Genomic DNA, 19,585 nt, shown 5'->3' with positions numbered 1-19,585 from the left:
CTGAAATTGATTAAATGATTCATATATTAATATATATGAATCGAATTCAATATTATTAAAATCAGAATATCAATAAGATCAATATCATTGATGACCAATTGATATAATTGAAAAGAAAGGATTTACTAATTCAAAAATACAATATAAAATCATTAAAGATGGAAAACAAATAATTAATGAAATTATTATTGGAATAATTGTTCAAATTACTTCAATTAAATTATATTTTAATAAATATAAATTAATACATTTTTTATATAAAATATCAGCAATTAAATATGAAGTAAGAACAATAATTATTAATATAATATTATAATAAAATTATGTAAATAAATTACATTATCATAGTAAAAGGAATTTGAATTTTGAAAAAAGATATATATTTCATGTTGCTATTTTTAATAATAAAATTAAATTTTATACAAATGAATTTTAAATTCATTGCACTTTTCTGCCATATAAAAATTTTTTAATTATTAAAATTCTACACTCTTTAAATGAATGATATAATGGAGGATAATTTATTAATCATTCTAAAGATGATTGAAAAAATTTAAATAATAATAAACGTTTATAAATTAAACGTTCTAAAATTAAAAATAATAAAACAATTATTCTATTTAATGGGATAATAGATCCAATTGAAGATAATAGATTTCTACAATATTGAGAATCAGGATAATCAGAATAACGTCCAGGTATTCCTATTGAACCTAAAAAATGTTGAGGAAAAAATGTTCAATTTACTCCAATAAATATTATTAAAAATTGATATACCATTCATTTTTTATTTATTATTAAACCAGTAGTTAAAGGATATCAGTGAATAAATCTTGAAAATAATAGAAAAAACAGCTCGTGTTGATAAAACATAATGAAAATGAGCAACAACATAATATGTATCATGTAAAATAATATCAATAGATGAATTAGATAATATAATTCCTGTTAATCCTCCAATTACAAACAATAAAATAAAACCTGTAGATGATATAATAGAAATATTTGTTTCAAATTTTGAACCATAATAAGTTGCTAATCATCTAATAACTTCAATTCCAGTAGGAACAGCAATAAGTGTAGTTGCTGGAGTAATATAAGCACGAGTACCTACATCTAATCCAATAGTAAATATATGATGAGCTCAAACAGTAAAACCTAAAAATCCAATCCCTAATATTGCATAAATTATTCCTAAATTAACAAATACTCCTTTTTTACCACTTTCATTTATAATAACTTGCGAAATTAATTCAAAACCAGGTAAAATTAAAATATAAACTTCTGGATGACCATAAAATCAAAATAAATGTTGATATAATACAGGATCTCCTCCTCCTATGGGATCAATGAAAAATGTATTAAAATTACGATCAAATAATAATATTGTAATAGCTCCTGCTACTACAGGTAGAGATAATAATAATAAAATTATTGTAATAAAAAGAGATCAACGAAATAAAGGTATTTTATCTAAATCAAATCTAAAATATTTAATTAATATAATTGTAGTCATTAAATTTGAAGCTCCTAAAAGTGATGAAATACCAGACATACGTACATAAAAAATTGTACAATCTACAGAAGGTGATGAATGAAAAATATAATTAGATAAAGGTGGACTACAGTTCAACCAGTTCTAGATATAAAATTAAAAATTCATCTAGCAAATAATAATAATAATGAAGGCGGTAGTAATCAAAACCTAATATTATTTATTCGAGGAAATGATATATCAGGTGATCTTAATATTAAAGGAGTTAATCAATTACCAAATCTTCCAATTAAAAAAGGTGCAATTATAAAAAAAATTCTAGAAATAATTGATATATAAAAAATCAATAAACTCGATAATTTATTAATAGAATTTAAATCAATTATGCTAATTCTATTAAATGTTACAATCTCAAAAATAAATCACTTTAAAATAATATTTCATAATAATGAAAAAAATAAATATAAAATATATATTAAATATACAAAATTTATATATTTATATCTTAAAATTAATTTATATAATTTATTTAAAATTAATTTATATTATTTATTTAAAATTAAATTATACTATAATTTAATTAAAATTAAATTATACTATAATTTATTTAAAATTAAATTCTACTATAATTTTCCAAAATTAAATTATACTTTAATTATCAAAAATTATGTTAAAATTTTTGTAACTAATAATAGTAAATAAATTTTCATAAATATCTTATCAAAATATTCCTTTTATCAGGAATATTATTATTATATATATATATTTTTTTAAATGTAAAAGCATATAAAATTTCGAATCTTATAGAATTAATTAAATTGATAAATATATATACAATACATTATTATAAATAATTGATAAACCTTTAAAATGTTAAAATAAATTATAACTTTCAATATTTAAAAATTTGAAATTTTAAATAAATTATTTCAAAATAATTAATAAACCTATAAATATTAAAACCAATATTCATTTAATATTTATAAGTTATATATCCTTAAATAAATTAAATTAATAAACATATGAATTATTAAAATAAATAATATTTAATATTTATTGGTTTTGTATTCTAAAATATATGAAATAATTAATATGCCAATAAATATTATTAATATCCTTAAACAAATGAAATAAATAAACCTATAAAATATTAAAATAAATAATTTTTAATATTTATAGATTTTGTATCCATAAATAAACTAAATAATTAATTAACATATAAATATTAATAAACTATATTTATTTAACATATATAGGTTTTATATCCTTAAATAAATTAAATTAATAAACCTATAAAATATTAAAACAAATAGTTTTTAATATTTTGTAGGTTTTGTATCCTTAAATATATTAAATTATTAATAAACCTATGAATATTAATGAACTATGTTCATTTAATATTTATAGGTTCTATATCCTTATTTAATTAATAAACCTGCGAAATATTTAAATAAATTATAATACTTATAGATTTTGAATTTCTAAATAAATTAAATAATTAATAAACGTATTAATATTAAACAATTTTTAATATTTATAGGTTGTGCATACATAAATAAATTAAACGATTAATAAACTTCATTAAATAAATATTTATTTAATATTCATAGATTTTAAATAAATTATTACAAAATAATTAATAAACCAATAAATATTAAATAAATCACATATTGAAATATAATTATTTATTAAACTAATATTATAATTTAATAATACTTATATTCTACTCAACTAAAATAACATAAAATTAATTATTTATACTACTAAAATAGTATTAAATTAATTATTTATAATAAATTAATTTATACTATTCGACTAAAATAGTATAAAATTAATTATTTATATAAAATTAATTTATGCTACTCTACTAATATAATATAAGTTTAATTATTTATAATAAATTAATTTATTCTACTCCACTAAAAGAGTATAAATTTAATTATTTATACTACTAGAATAGTGTAAAATAAATTATTAAATATATATTTCATATAAAATGTTATTATATAATATATCGAAAGATTATGAATCTATATGCTTAGTCATCAGCTTATTTATATTTTAAATTTAATAAAATTTGTCAACAGCAGAAAATTTCAATACAACAAATTTTCATACTATATGTGCAATAAAATTATCTCACCACAATACTAGTCGAACCAGGTAGTCCGCGTCTGAACCCGCTGAACAGTATTGGCATTAGATACGCAATTTCATGGTATGAATATTAATTAACAAAATCAAACTGTTGTTGAACGTTCCCTATTTCTATATAGTCAAACTTTTTACCGAAGGCCTTGCGTTCGGAGAAGCTAACCCGCTGCATCGAGATTACGGCTTCGTGTTTAGAGGAGCATATTAGTATACACTTTAGACACGGGCACATTAATTTCATGTATGAATTCTTAGATTGAGTGTTAAACATATCGAGAAAGTTACCATTTTCCCAGAGTGCCGAACGGCCGTGTCAATATATTCACGAATCCTGCGATTCCGAAAGTCAAACGAAGTATTCCTGGTGCAAATGCGCTGAACAGTTTTGGCAATAGACAGCGTAATTCACGGTTTGAATATTAAAGTAGAATGCCAAACCGTTTTAGTTCGTTACAAATTCACATAAAGTCAAACTTTTACCGATGGCGTTAACTTCCTCGAATCTCACCGGGTTCATCGAGAATATAACTTCGTGTACAGAGAATGGAATTTGTCTTCATTCCAGTGAAGGGCAACTTATCTTCATGTACGTATTAGAATATCGATGGTCTATGCGGTCGAGAACGTTGCTACCTTCTGTCAGAGTGGAACTGCTACGTCAATACCTTCACCTATCCTGCGATTCCGACCGTTAAATGAAACACTCCCGGAGCAAATACGCTGAGCTGTATTGGAAATAGACACCTTAATTCGCGGTTTGAATATTAACTTAGAGCGTCAAACCGTTTGAGAACGTTACCAATTGGTATAAGGTGAAACCTTTCACCGAAGACCTTACGCGCCGAAAATCTAACCCGCTTTACCGTGAGTATACCTTCTTGTTCTTGGAAAGCAATTAATCTCCATTTCGGAGACGAGCACCTTATCGTTGTGTACGAATTAGATGGTCGAGGGTCAAGCCTGTCGAGAACGTTGCCATCTTCTGTGAGAGAAGAACCGCTACCTCAATACCTTCACCTATTGTGCGATTCCAACAGCCAAACCAGGTATTCCGGGTTTCAAATCCGCTGAAATGTATTGGTAATTGGCACCTTAATACACGGTTGGAATATTAACGTAGAGAGCCAGATAGTTTGGGAACGTTACAAATTCTTATAATGTGGAAACTTTTCCGAAGAACTTACCCCCCGCAAAGCTAACCAGCTATATCGAGAGTGTAGCATCGTGTTCTTAGAAGAAATTAGTCTTAATTTCGCATACTGGAACCTTAACGTCATGTATGTATTAGACCGTCGACGGTCAATCCACTGCAGAACGCTGCCACCGTCTGTGTGAGAAGAACCGCTACGTAAATACATTCGCCCATCCAGCTTGTCCGACAGTCAAACAACGCATTCCTGGAGTAAATCCGCTGCACTGTATTTACAATTGACTCCTTCAGTCCCGGTTTGAATATCAATGTAGTGAATCAGACCGTTGGAGAACATTACCAGATGGTATAAAGTCAAAATTTTTACCGGATACCCCACCGTCCAAGATCCTAACCCGCTGTGGCGAGTGTCATGCTTAGTTCTCACGGAAACTAGTAATTAGGCAATATAGCAGACGCATACCGTATTTTTAAATATAAATTAGAAGATCGATTGTCAAACCGTTCCAGAACGTTATCTCCGTCTTTGTGAAATCGCACATATATCACAATAGATTCACCTATCATGTGGTTCCGTGATTCACACTAGGAATATCAGGAGTACATCCGCTGAAGGGTATTGGCGATGGACTCGTCATATCACGTTTTGAATATTAAAATGGAGCGTCACACCATTTATGAACGATACAAATTGCTATAAAGTCAAACGTTTTACTGATGTACTGGCCATCCGCGAACCTCGCCCGATTCATCGAGAGTATAACATCGTGTTCATAGGACAAATTGGCTTAAACTTTGGTGACGAGCTCATGAACTTCATGTATGAATCAGAAGATCGGGTGCCAGACCGTTCGAGACCGTTACCAAGATATATGAGGTTCGAACGGCTAAGTTAATAGCTTCACCTATTCCGAGATTCCCAGAGCCAAATGTGCTATTCGTGGTGTAAATCCTCTGAATGATACCGGAAATAGACGCGTTAATTTACGGTATGAGTATTAATGTCGGGAGTCAAATCGTTGGAGAACATTACCAATTGTTATAAACACATTCCTTTTAATAAATACGTTTGCTTCCGAGGACACAATCCGCTGTACGATGTGTCCTGCCTAGTGTTCACGGAAGCAAATTAGAAGAGATTTAGCAGGCGGACACCTTATTTTCATGTATAAATAGCAAGATTGAGTGTCAAACCGTTGGAGGTCGTATCTACCATTTTTGAGGGGAGCATAGCTAAGTCAATAGATTCACATATGCAGTGATTCTGAGAGTCCAGAGAGGTGTTCCTGGAGTACGTACGCTTAACAGTATTTGCAATAGATACCCAATTTCACGATATAAAGACTGAAGTACAGAGTCAAACTGCCGAAGATCGTCATTTTTTGGTATAGAGTCAAACATTTACGGGAGGCCATACCTTCCAAGAACATATCCCGCTGTATCGCAAATATAGCTAAGAGTTCAGAGGATAAATTAGTATACACTTTAGTGTCGGGCACCTTAATTTATTGCACGAATTAGAACATCGAATATCAAACTGTTCGAGATCGTTAACATTTTCTGCGAGAGACGATAGGCTAAGTCTATAGCTTCATCTGCCCTGTGATTCGAAGAGACAAACCAGGTGACACGGAAGTACATCCCCTGAACGGTACGGGCAGTATACACCTTAATTCATGGTTTGAATATTAAAGCAGGCTGTCAAGCCGCTGTAGATTATTACCGATTACACTATATTGAGGGTATTACTTCGTTTTCCGTGAAGCAAGGTAGTATACATTTTTGTGACGTACACCATAATTACATGTATATATTAGAAGATTGAGGGCCCAAACCCTTTGAGAACGTTACCACCTTCTTAGAGATACGAACGCTAATTCAATATCTACACCTGTACTGTGATTCCGAGGGTCAGACCAGGTATTCCGAGAGTCAATCCACAGAGCATATAGTCAATGGACACGATAGTTGACGGTATGCATATTAAAGTAGGGCGTCAAACCTTTGTGGAACGTTACCTATTGATATAGTGTCTAACCTATACCGAAGGCCTTAATTTCCTAAATCCTTGCACGTTGTATAGAGTGTCATGCTTCCGGTTCATGGAATCAAAATAGCAGACCCTTAGCATACGGACACCGTATTTTTATATGTAAATATCAATATCGAGAGTCAAACCGCTCGAGAACGATACCGCCTTCTGTGAGATTCGAACGGCCATGTAAATAGCTCTTCCTATCCAGTGGTTCGGAGAGTCAAACCAGGTATTCCAGGAGTAAAATAGCTGAACAATATAAGAAATAAACACCTTCACTCGCGGTTTCAATTTGAAAGCAGTCCGCCAAGCCGTTGCAGGACGTTACCTATACGTGTACGGATAAACTACTCACAGAATACCATACCCACCACAAATCTGACCCGCAGTACTGAGAGAATGACACCGTGATCAGAGGTACGAGCTGTATATATTTGGGGGACGAGCACCTTAATTTCATACATGAATTGATATATCGAGAGTCAAACCGTTCGATAATGTTACCACCATCTGTGAAATACGAACGTCTAACTGAGTAGCTTCACCTGCCCTGTCAGTCCGAAAGTCAATCCAGGTATTCCTGGAGTAAATCCGCTGAACAGTATTGGAAATAGAGACTTTCGACCACGGTATGAATATTACAATACAGCGTCTCCCCGTTTGAGGACGTTTCCAGTTGCAATGTAGTCAAACGTCTTACGGACTGCTTCACCTAACGAGAAGCCTAACCTTATGTATCGAAAGTAAAACATCGTGTTCAGGGGAACAAGTTACTATACATTTTAGTGTCGGGCACCGTAACTCTATGCATGTATTAGACGGTCGAAGGACAAACTCTTCGAGAACGGTGCCACCTTCTTTCAGAGTCGAACGGCTTAGTCAATAGCTTGGTCTGTCCTATGAGTCCGAGAGCCAAACCAGGTATTGCGGTATAAAATGCACTCTACAGTACTGGCAATAGGTACCATAATTCGCGGTTTAAATTTAAAGTAGAGAGTCAAGCTGTTGGACGATACAACAAATTGCTATAAAGGCATACTATTTTTCTTGACGATCGATTTGAAGATCGATGGTGAAACCGTTCGAGACCGTTACGACCGTCTATGTGATTGGAACTGCTAAGTCAGTAACCTCAGGTGCCCTGTGTTTCCGATGGGCATACCAGGTATTCCTGGAGTAAATCCGCTGATCAGTATTGGCAATTGACACCTTAATCCGCTACTTGGAAACCAAAGTAGAGTGTCGACCGGTTGTAGATTGTTACCAATTGGAGTAGAATCAATATTTCTATTTTGGGCCTTAAGTTCAGAGAACATAACTCGCCGTATCGAAAGTATAATTTCGTGTTTCGAGAAGCAAATTACTATTCACATTAGTGGCGGTCAACTTAATTTCATCTATCAATAAGAATATCGCGAGTCAAGCCTGGCGAAAACGTTATAACCTTTCCTGAGAGTCGCACAGCTAATTCAAAAGCTTTACTAATCCAGTGATTCGGAGAGTCAAGCTAGTTATCCCGGGAATCAGTCCGCTGAAAACTGTTGGCAACAGATACATGAATCCGCGGTATGTATAGTAAAGTAGAGAATCAATCCTTCGGAGAACATTACCAAATGGTGTAAAGTCCTTCGTTTTCCGAATACCTTACCTTCTGTGTACATAACACGGTGTATCGAGTGTATATCTGCGTGATCAGAGAAACATATTTGTATACACTTTAATGACGGGCACCTCATTTACATATATAAATACAAAAACCAAGAGCAAAGCCTTTCGAGAACGTTACCGCCTTCTTTAAGTGTCGAACCGCTAAGTTAACAGCTTCACCAATCCTGTGATTCCGAAAGTCAAACGAGATGTTCCGGAAGTAAATGCGCTGTATAGTATTGGCAATGGACTCCTCAATTCGAGGATGAGTATTCAAATAGAGCGACACACCGTGTGAGAACGTTACTAATTGCGATAAAGTCAAACGATTTACCGAATGCCTTACCGTCGGAGAAGCTAACCTGCTGTATAGAGAGTATAACTTCGTGTTCAGAGAAAGAAATTAGTCTTCATTTTAGTGACGAGGACCGCAAATTCATTATGAATAAGAAGATCGAGGTACAAACCGTTGCAAAATTTAGCACCTTCGTTAAGATTCGAACGGCTAACACAATCGCTTCGCCAATCCTGTGATTCCAAAATTCAAACGAGATATTCCGGGAGTAAATGCGCTGTACAGTATTGGCAATAGATTCCTGAATTCGCGGAGTGAATACTAAAATATAGCGTCACACTGCGTGAGAACGTTACTAATTGCTGTCAAGTCAATCGTGTTACCGAATGGCTTACAGCCCCAGAAGCTAACACGCAGTATCGAGAGTAAACATACATGTCTGGAGACACACAATAGAATACGATTTACTGACGACAACTTTAATTCATGCATGACTGGGAAGTTCGAGTGTCAAAATATTCGAGAACGTTACCACCCTCTCTGGGGGTCGAACGGCAAGTGAAATAGCTTCACCTATACTGTGATTCCGAGCGCAAGAGCGTGTATTCCGGGAGCAAATCCGCTGAACAGTATTGGTAATCAACAGCTTCATTCGCGGTTTGAATATTCATGCAGAGCACCAAACCGTATGACATCGTTACCAGTCAAACGTTTTACTAATGGCATTACCCTCCGAGAAAGTGACACATTCTATCGAGAGTATAACTTCGTGTTTAGAGAATCCTATTAGTTCACATTATAGTGATGGTATACTAATTTCTTGTATAAATTGGGAGACGAAGTGTAGAACAGAACGGGACCGTCACCCCATTCTATGATGCTCAATCAGCGAAATGGATAGCTGCAAGTGTCCTCCTAGAAGCTATCCCGATGTATCGAGAGTAATACGTTTTGTTCAGAGGCTCAAATTAGTATAGATTTTTGTGACGGGCATATTAGTGTCTTGCATGAAGTAGACATTCGAGGGCCAGACCGTTCGAGAACGATACCACCTCCTTTGAGAATCCAGCGTCTAAGTTAATAGCTTCACCTATACTGTTTTTCCGAGAGTCAAACCAAGTATCTTGGGAGTAATTGCCCTGTACGGCATTGGCAATCGCCACCTTAATTCACGGTATGAAAGTTAAAGCAGATCGTTAAACCGCTGTAGAACGTTACCAAATGCTATATAGTCTAACATTTCACCGATGGCCGTACCGTCCGACAAGCTAACTAGCTGCATCGAGAGTATAACTTGGCGACCAGAGAAGAATAATAGTTTAATTGCTATTGACGGGCAACATAATATCATCTATGTATCAGAAGTTCGTGAGGAAAACTCTTCCAGAACGTTACCACCTTCCTTGTGATTCGTACAGTTTAGGATTTCCTAGCTTCACCTATCCTGTGATTCAAATTGTCAAACCAGATATTCCGGGAGTAAATCCGCTGAACAGTATTGGTAATAAACACCTTCATTCACGGTTTGAATATTAAAATGGTGCCTCTACGAGAGGCGTACGGATAAGTCAATAGCATCACCTATCCAGTGACTCGGAGGGTAAACCTAGTATTCCTGGTGTAAATCCGCTGCACAATCGTGCCAATAGGCACCTTAATTCGCGGACTGAATACTAAAATAGAGCGTCGCACCGTGTGCGAACGGTACAAATTCCTATAAAGTCAAACCTTTTACCGAATTCCTAACCGTTCGAGAATCTAATCCGCCGTATCGAGAGTATAGCTACGTGATTGCGGAATCACATTAGTATACAATTTAGTGACGTCACTTTAAATTCATGTATGAATTAGAAGATAGAGTGTCAAACCGTTCGAGAACGTTACGAACCTATTTGAGATTTGAACGGCTAAGTTCACCTATCCTGTAATTCCGAGAGTCCAACCAGGTATTCAGGGAGTAAATTCCCTGACCAGCTTTGGCAGTAGCCCCCTTAATTCCAGGTTTGAATATAATAATTGAGCTTCAAACTGATAGTGAACGTTATCGATTGTTGAAAAGTCAAACGTTATACCGATGGCCGTGCCATCCGCGAACCTCACTCGCTTCGTCGAGAGTGAAGCTTCGTGTTCAGTGAATGAAATACGTAACCATTTCAGTGACAGGCACCTTATTTTCATGGACGAATTAGAAGATCGTGTGTCAAATCTTTCGAGATCGTTACTACCTCCTCTGCATGCCGAACCGCTGAGACAACAGCTTCACCCATAGTTGTGATTCCAGGCGTCAAGCCTGGTATTCCAGGAGTAAATCCGCTGAGCAGTATTGGCGATTGAAACACTAATTCACTGCATAAATATTAAAGTAGAGAGTCAAACCGCCAGTGTTCATTACTGGTGGGTATAAAGTCATTCTTTTTGCGGTTTACCTTACCTTCCGAGAACATAACTGGCAACAGGCAGTGCGTTACTTCGTGTTCAAAGAAGCAAATTAATATTCATATTAGTGTCGGGGCCATTAATTTCTTGTACGAATGAGAGGTTCGCGTGGCTAACCCTTCCAGAACGCTACCAACTTCTTAGAGAGTCACACAAGTATGACAATAGCTTCACCTATCCCACAAGTCCGAGAGCAATACCTGGTATAGCTGGAGTACATCAAACCAGGTATCCCGTGAGCAACTACGCTGAAAAGTATTGGCAATTGACGTCTTGTTCCACGGTTTGAATATTAATGCAGTTCGTCAAACCGATGTAGATCGTTACCAATTGCTGTAAAGTCAAACGTCTTACCGAAGACATTATCCCTCGAGATGCTAACCCCCGTATCGAGAGAATAGCTACGAGTTTAGGGAAACACATTAATATGCAATTTAGTGACGGCACTATATCTTCATGTATGAATTAGAAGATCGGAAGTCATCCCGTTCGAAAACGATAACACATTCTGGGAGAGACGAACGGCTAAGTCAATACCTTTATATATCCTAAGACATCGATGGGTAAACCAGATTTTCCGGGAGTAAATTCTCTGTACAGTATTGACAATATATACCTCAATTCACGGTTTGAATATTAAAGCAGGCCGTCAAGCCGTTGCAGTACATTACCAATTGGTACTGAATCAAACACTTTACTGATAGCCCTTCATTCTCAGGAGCTAACCCGTAGTATTGGGAGTGTAACTTCGTGTCCACAGGATGAAATTAGTAAATATTTTAGCGCCGCGCACATTAATTTCGCGAATGAAATAGAAGATCGAAGGTTATACCGTTCGACTTCGTTACTACCTTCATTGGGAGTCGCAAAGCCATGGAAATAGCTTCACCAATCCTGTGGTTCCGTGAGTCAAGAAGTCATTACGGGAATAAATCCGCTGCATTATATAGGCTGCTGACACAATAATTCACGGTATGAATTTTAGTGTAGAGAGTCAAATTGCCGGAGACCATTATCAATTCGTATACAGTAACTCTTCTTACCGAAGGCCTTACCATCTGAGAATACAACTCGCTGCATCGAGATACGAATTTCGGGACCAAGGAAACAAATCAGTATACATTTTTGTTACGTACACCTTAATTTCATGTACGAATTAGAAGAGCGCGGGTCAAACCGTTCCACAATGTTACCAGCATTTTCGAGAACAGAACTACAAACTCAATAGCTACAACTATCCCTTAATTCCGAAGGTCAAGGAAGATTTTCCGGGAGTCAATTATCTGAACACTACTGGCAGCGGGCACCAGAAATCACAGCATGAATATTAAGATTGTGCGTCAAACCTTTGTAGATCTTTTCCTATTGATGTAGAGTCAACCTTTTTACAGAAAGCCTTACCTACCGTGAACCAAACACGACGTATCGAGAGGATAACTTTGTCCTCAGAGAAATACATTAGTTTACATTTTAGCAACAGGCACCCTAATTTCATGTGTGGATTGAATGAACAAGGGTCATAAATTTCGAGAGAGTTATCACCTTCTTTGAGGGTCGAACGGATAAGTCCGTAGCTTCATCTATCCTGTGATTTGGAAAGTCAGACCAGATATACGGGGCAAAAATTCGCTGAAAAGAATTGGCAATAGACACCATAAATAACGGTATGAATACTGAAGCAGGCAATCACGCCGTTGCAGAAGATTACCTATTCGTGTAGGGTCAAACTTCTTACAGAATGCCTTTCCCTCCGAAAAACTGACCCGCTCTAACGGGAGTATAACAACGTGTTCAGAGATACGAACTAGTATACGCTTTTGTGTCGAGCACCTTAACTTGATGCATAAATTAGGAGGTCGAGGGGCAAACAGTTCTGGAGCTTTACCACGTTCTATGATATTCGAACAGATGTGTCAGTATCTTCACATATCCTGTCACTCGACAGTTAAACGAGACGCTTCCCCGGGACTAAATGCGCTGTACAGTGTTCCCGTTATACAGCCTACCTCCAGTCATAAATATTAAAGTGAGAATCAGTCCGTTGTAGAACATTACGAATTGGCATGGAGTCAATCTTTTTACCGAAGGCATTTCCTTCGAGGACCCATCCCGCTGTAGCGATTGCCCTGTGTATTTTTGGCCGGAACAAAATGGTACACATTTTGGCTGACGGAAATCACATTTTCATGTATGAATAGGGCGATCGAGGGGAAATCCTTGCGAGGTTGTTACCACCACCTTCGAGAGGAGAAGTGCTGTGTCAATAGCTTCAAATATCCAGTGATTTGGAGATTCAATCCAGGTATAGATGGAGTATATCCGCTCAACACTATTGTCAGTAGATATCTTAGTTCACAGTGTGAATATTAAAATAGAGCGTCAAACCGTTTGAGAACGTTACCAGTCGCTATAAAGTCAAAGACTTTACCGAAGGCCATACCCTCAGTAAAATTAACCCGCCGTATCGAGAGTTACCTACGTGTTTAGTGAAAGAAATTAGTATTCATTTCAATGACGGGCTCGTTAGCTTCATGTATGAATTAGAAGATCCAGGTTCAAACAAATCGGTAACGTTGCAACCTTCTGTTAGAGACGAACGGCTATGTCAATAGTTTCAGGTATACTGCAATTTCGAGAGTCAGACCAGGTGTTCCGGAAGTGAATCCGCTGTACTGTATTTGCAATTGGTGCTTTAGTTCGCGGAATGAATATTGAAATGGAGCGCAACACCGTGAGGGAACGTTACTAATTGCTATGAACTCTAACGCTTCTCCGAATGCCTTACCGTCGGAGAAGAACACTCGCCATTTAGAGGGTATAGCATCGTGTTCAGAGATAGAAATTGGTGTTCACTTTAGTGACGAGCACCTTAACTTCATGTATGAATTAGGAGACCGAGTGTCAATCCGTTCGAGAGTGTTACGACCACCTTTGAGATTCAAATGGCTAAGTAAATAGCTTCAACAATCCTGAGATTCGGAGAGCCAAACCAGGTATTCCGAGAGTAAGTTCCCAGCGAAGTATGGGCAGGAGACAACTTATCTCACGGTATGACAGTTTTTACCGAATACCTTTCCTTCCAAAAATATAAAGCCTTGTAGCGCATGTCTTGCTTAGTGCTTACGGGAATAAATTACTGGACATTTTAACAGACGGACACTTCTATTTTCATGAACGAATGGAATAATCGAGTGTCAAAAATCCGTACAACGGTCCGACCGTCCTTGAGGGCCAAACTGCTAAGCCAGTTGATGCTCCAACCCTTCTCTTCTCAGCGACATACCAGGTATTCCTGGAGTCAATGCACTGTACACTATCTTCATCGGACACCTTAATTCATAGTTTGAATATTAATGTAGAGTGTCAATCCGCTTGATAACATTACCAATTGATATAAGGTCAATCGTTTTACAGAAGACCTTACCCATCGAAAGCCTAACGCACTGTATCGAGAGTATAACATGGTGTTCAGTGGTTGAAATTAGTATATATTTTAGGAGGTGGACATGGTGTTTTCGTATCAGAATAGCAAAATCGAGGGCAAACAGTTCGAGAATGTCACCACCTTCTTTGAGATTCGAACAGTTATGTCAATAGCTTCATGTATCCTGTGATTCCGAAAGTTAAACCATAATATTCCGAGAGGAAACGCGCTGTACAGTATTGGCAATGGATACAGTAATTCACGGTTTGAATATTAAAGTTGAGAGTCAAACTGCGGAAGTACGTAACGTTTTCGTCTAGAGTCAAACTCTATCTAAGGCGAAACCACCAGAGATGCTAACCCGCTGTATCGAGCATATAACACCGTCTTCAGTTAAACAAATTACACAAAATTCTAACGGCGGGCACCATAACTTCATGTAAGAATAAGAAGACCGAGCGTCAGACCGTTGGAGAACGTTATCATCTTCCTTGAATGTCACACTTCTAAATCAACAGCTACACCTACCCCTTGATTCCGAGAGGCAATTCAGATATTACAGGAGTAAATGCGCTGAATGGTATAGGCTAGACGGTTGGTCTCAAACGGTTTGACTCTCTACTTTATCTTTCAATCCGTGAATTACGGTGTCTATTGCCAATACTGTTCAGGGGATTTGCTCCAGGAATAGCTGGTTTGACTCTCAGAATCACAGAATACGTGAAGCTATTAACTTAGCCGTTCGTCTCTTACAGTAGATGGCAATGTTCATGAGCGGCTTGAACCGCTATCTTATTATTCATAGTCAAATTTCGGAGCTTATAACTGAAATGAATACTAATTTTTTTCTCCGAAAACAACGCTATTATCTCGATACAACGGGTTACATTTCGTAGGGTAATGTCGTCGATGAAGCCTTTGACTTTGTAAAAATTGGTAACGATATCATACGGTTAGACGCCCTTTTTCAATATTCAAACCGAGAATAAACGTGTCCATTGCCAATACGATTCCGCGGATTTACTCCCCGTACATCTGGATCTTCTCCCGGAATCAAAGGGTAAGTGAAGCTATTGCTTTAACCGTCCGACTCTAGAGGATGGTAACGTTCGGGAACGGTTTGACCATCGATCCAGTAATTCATTCGAGAAGGTATGGTGCACCACACTAATAAGTATAATACTTTGTCTCTCTGAAGGCGAAGATATACACTCGATGCAGCGGGTCAGCTTCTCGTAAGCTAATGAATTCGGTAAAATGTTTGAATCTATACCAATAGGGAGCGTTGCCAACAGTCTGATACTGTACTTTATTACTTATTCTGGGAAGCAGTGCTTTTAATGCCTGCACTGTACAGCGGATCTACTACCAGAGTACCTGATTTGACTCTCGTCACCACAGAATAAGTGAAACATTTGACTTAACCGCGCTACACTCAAAGAAGGCGGTAACTTTCTCGCAAGGATTATCTCTTGTTTTTGTAATTCATACATGGAACTATGGCGCCCATCTCTAAAATGTATACATATGTGTTTCTCTCGACACGAAGTTATACTCTCGATACGACAAGAGAAAGCATACTGTAACAGGTTTGGCGCTACGCGAATAGGTAACGTTCTTCACGGTTTGACGATCTGCTTTACCTCTCATATCGAGAATTATGGTGTATGTTGAAAATACCCTTCTGCGAATTTACTGCCGTAAACGTGGTTTATCCATTGGATTCATAGGATAGGTGTAGCTATTGACTTAGCCGATAGATTCACACAGATGGTGGTACGTTCTCTTAGCGTTTGCACTCGATCTTCTAATTCATATGTCAAAATAAGGTATGCCTCTGCTATAATGTCTACCAATTCGTTCCTGTAAACCCAAACTAGTCAATCCGTACGGCGACTAGCGATCTCGGAATGTAAGGTGTATATTAAGAAGAATGACTCTAGACCAATTGATAATGTTCTCGACAGATTGACTCACAAGCTGATATTAAAGCCGTGAATTACGGTATCTATTGCCAAAATTGTTTAACGAATTTGCACCTAAAGTACGAGGTATGACTGTCGCAATCAATAGGAGAAGCTATTGCCTTTGGTGTGGGGCTTCCAAGGACGGTGAATCGTTCTGCAAGGGTTTGACTATCGACATTGCTATTCATACAGGAAACAAAACTGTTCGTCTGCTATACATCTACAGATGGCTTCACTGGCACTAAGTACGATACTAGATACAGCGGGTTAGGTTCTGGGAAGGTAAGGCATTCGGTAAAAAGTATGACTTTATAAAAATTGCTTATGTTCTCCACGGAATTGCTCTACTTTAATATTCATACCGAGAACTAAGGTGTCAATAGTCAATACTATGCAGCGGATTTACACCTGGAATTCAAGACTTGACACTCGGAATCGTAACTATATTTGAAGTTATTGACTCAGCCGTTCGACTCCCAAAGAGGTGGTAATGATCTCGTACGGTTTGACACTAGATCCTCTAATTCATATATCTAAATAAGGTATGCTCTGCTATAATGTCTACTAATTTGGTTCCGTTAGCGCTAAGCATGACACTCGCTAAGGCGCGTTATGTTCTAAGAAAATACCGCCTTTAGCAAAAAGAATGACACTATACAATCGATAATGATCTCCGACGGATTGACCTTCTACATTAATATTCGTACGCTGAATGAATGTATATTGCCAATACTGAACAGCGGATTCACTCCCGGAATAGCTGATTTGGCTATGTGAATCACAGGGTAGGTGAATCTATTGACTTGCCGTTCGACTCCCGAAGGTGGTGGGAACGTTCTCGAAGGTTTAAACTCAGATTATTCTATTCATACATGAAAATAAGATGAAATGACTATAATATATACTAATGCGATTCTGTGAACACGAAGGTATACTCTCGGTACAGTAGGGTACTTTGTCGGAGGATAAGGTCTGCAGTAAAACGACACGTTTGACTATATAGTATTGGCACCGATTTCTCACGGGGTGACGTTATCTCTTAATACCCAGTCCGCGAGTTAAGGTATCTCCTGTAAATACTTCACATCGCGTTAACTCCCGGATTACCTAGTTTGACCCTCGGAAACACTGGACACGTCAAGCTATTGACTTATCCGTTTAAATCTCAAAGCGCGTGGTAACGTTCCCGATCGGATTGGCGTTCAATCGACTAATTGATGCAAGTAGTTAAGGTGCCATTCACTGAAATGAATACCAATTTCGTTCTCTAAACACGAAGTTATTCTCTCGAAACGGCAGGTTGCCTTCTCCGAAGGTAAGTCTATCCGTAAAGGGATTGACTCTATACCAATATGTAATGTTCTATAACTGTTTGGCGGTTTGCTTTAATATTGAAACCGTTAATTATGGTGTCTATTGCCAATTCCCTACACCGGACGTATCCCGGAATACATGGATTGATTCCCCGAATCACAGACTAGGTGATGCTACTGACATAGCTGTTCGTTTCTCAAAGATGGCTGAAATGTTATCGATCGGTTTGACCTTCGATTTTCTAATTCATACACGATATTATAATGCCCGTGACTAAAATGTAAACTTATGAGCTTGTTCGAACACAAAGTTATACTCACGATCGGCGGGTTTACTTCGCGGTAGGTGAGGCTTTGTGTATGTAGTTTGACACTACACCTATAGGTGAAGTTATAAAATGGTTGTCGCTCTACCTTAATATTCATGCCGTAAATTATGGCGACCGATGCCAGATGTTACACCGATCTGACTCCCGGAATACCTTGTTTGACCTTCGGATAACAGGATAGTTGTAGCTATTGATATAGAAGTTCGGCTCTCGAAGATTGTGGTAACGTTGCAGATTGATTTGTCCCTCGCCCTTCTAATTCGTGCATGAAATTAAGATTTAGGCCACTAAAGTGCCTACTAATTTGCTTCCTTGCACACGTAATTATTATCTCGATACAGCGCGTTAGGACCTCGGAAGGTATGGTATTCGGTAAAAAGAATGACTTAATTCAAATTGGTACTGTCCACCGACGGATTGGCTCTCTTCTTTAACCCGTCTACTGCCGGACGACGATATCTCGTCGTTTGCTACACTAGCCAAAAGTGCCAACGACGATATATCGTCGTGCGTGTAATTACGCCTCATTCCTCGCATTGCGAGACAACTTTATCTGTAAATAAATTTACAAATGATCTAATTTGATTGTAAATTATCATATTTCGTTGGCAAAGAATTTGTAAATCGATTTGATCTGACGTTTACAGATTCTATACCGGAGTGTGCTGGGACTCTCTTTACGGAGGAGCGATAAGATGGACACTCTACGCCAGACACGCTTCTAGCCCCCAAGTCGAACTGATTGTTATAGTTATCTGAGTGTTGTATGCCACGCAGTTCATCAAGGCTATAATCCTTCTTTCAGTCTTTGCTTGACTTTTATAGAGAGAGTTTCTGTCCCGTGTTCTGTGACGTTCTTTTGCGGCAAAAGCCGAGACGTTTTTCAACAGTTTTTCGCGAAAAAGCTGTGCCTTTTTCCAAATATGGAGGACGAAGAATTAGTTCGGTTTATTACCGATTTTGAAATAGATGAAGGAGATTCCGATAGTGATGATCAGTTATGTGTACCGAGACGTCGGAATGTTCGCCCAAACAATTAGCGATAGTGAAACTGACCAAGAAGAGGGGCAAGATGTACATATTATCGATAGTGAGGAATATTTTAGGATTTCACTGAAGTTGCTGTTGGAAATGATACGCAATACAACCCTCTCCCATTATTTTTGGAAACTGTGGCTCCGAAACATAAGCCACCGAAGAATTCTTTACCTATTATATATTTCAATTTATTTTTCGCTCTTGAATTTCTTGAGATCATCAAAACAGAAACAAAATCGGTACACAAATGCATTTTTCGGCAGCACGCACATATCAATTGCATCTAGAACAATGGACGGGAA

At 37.0% G+C, this 19,585-nt stretch overlaps 1 pseudogene; it reads right to left on the bottom strand.

Moving 5' to 3' along the window:
• Positions 1–528: 528 nt before the first annotated feature.
• Positions 529–18,782, bottom strand: LOC143220347 (cytochrome c oxidase subunit 1 pseudogene; annotated as a pseudogene).
• Positions 18,783–19,585: the final 803 nt, after the last annotated feature.

The sequence above is a fragment of the Lasioglossum baleicum genome, unplaced genomic scaffold (genome assembly GCF_051020765.1).
Source record: "Lasioglossum baleicum unplaced genomic scaffold, iyLasBale1 scaffold0790, whole genome shotgun sequence".
NCBI lineage: Eukaryota > Metazoa > Arthropoda > Insecta > Hymenoptera > Halictidae > Lasioglossum > Lasioglossum baleicum.
The sequence above is the reverse complement of the archived record's forward strand: the minus strand, read 5'-3'. Positions and strand labels throughout refer to the sequence as shown.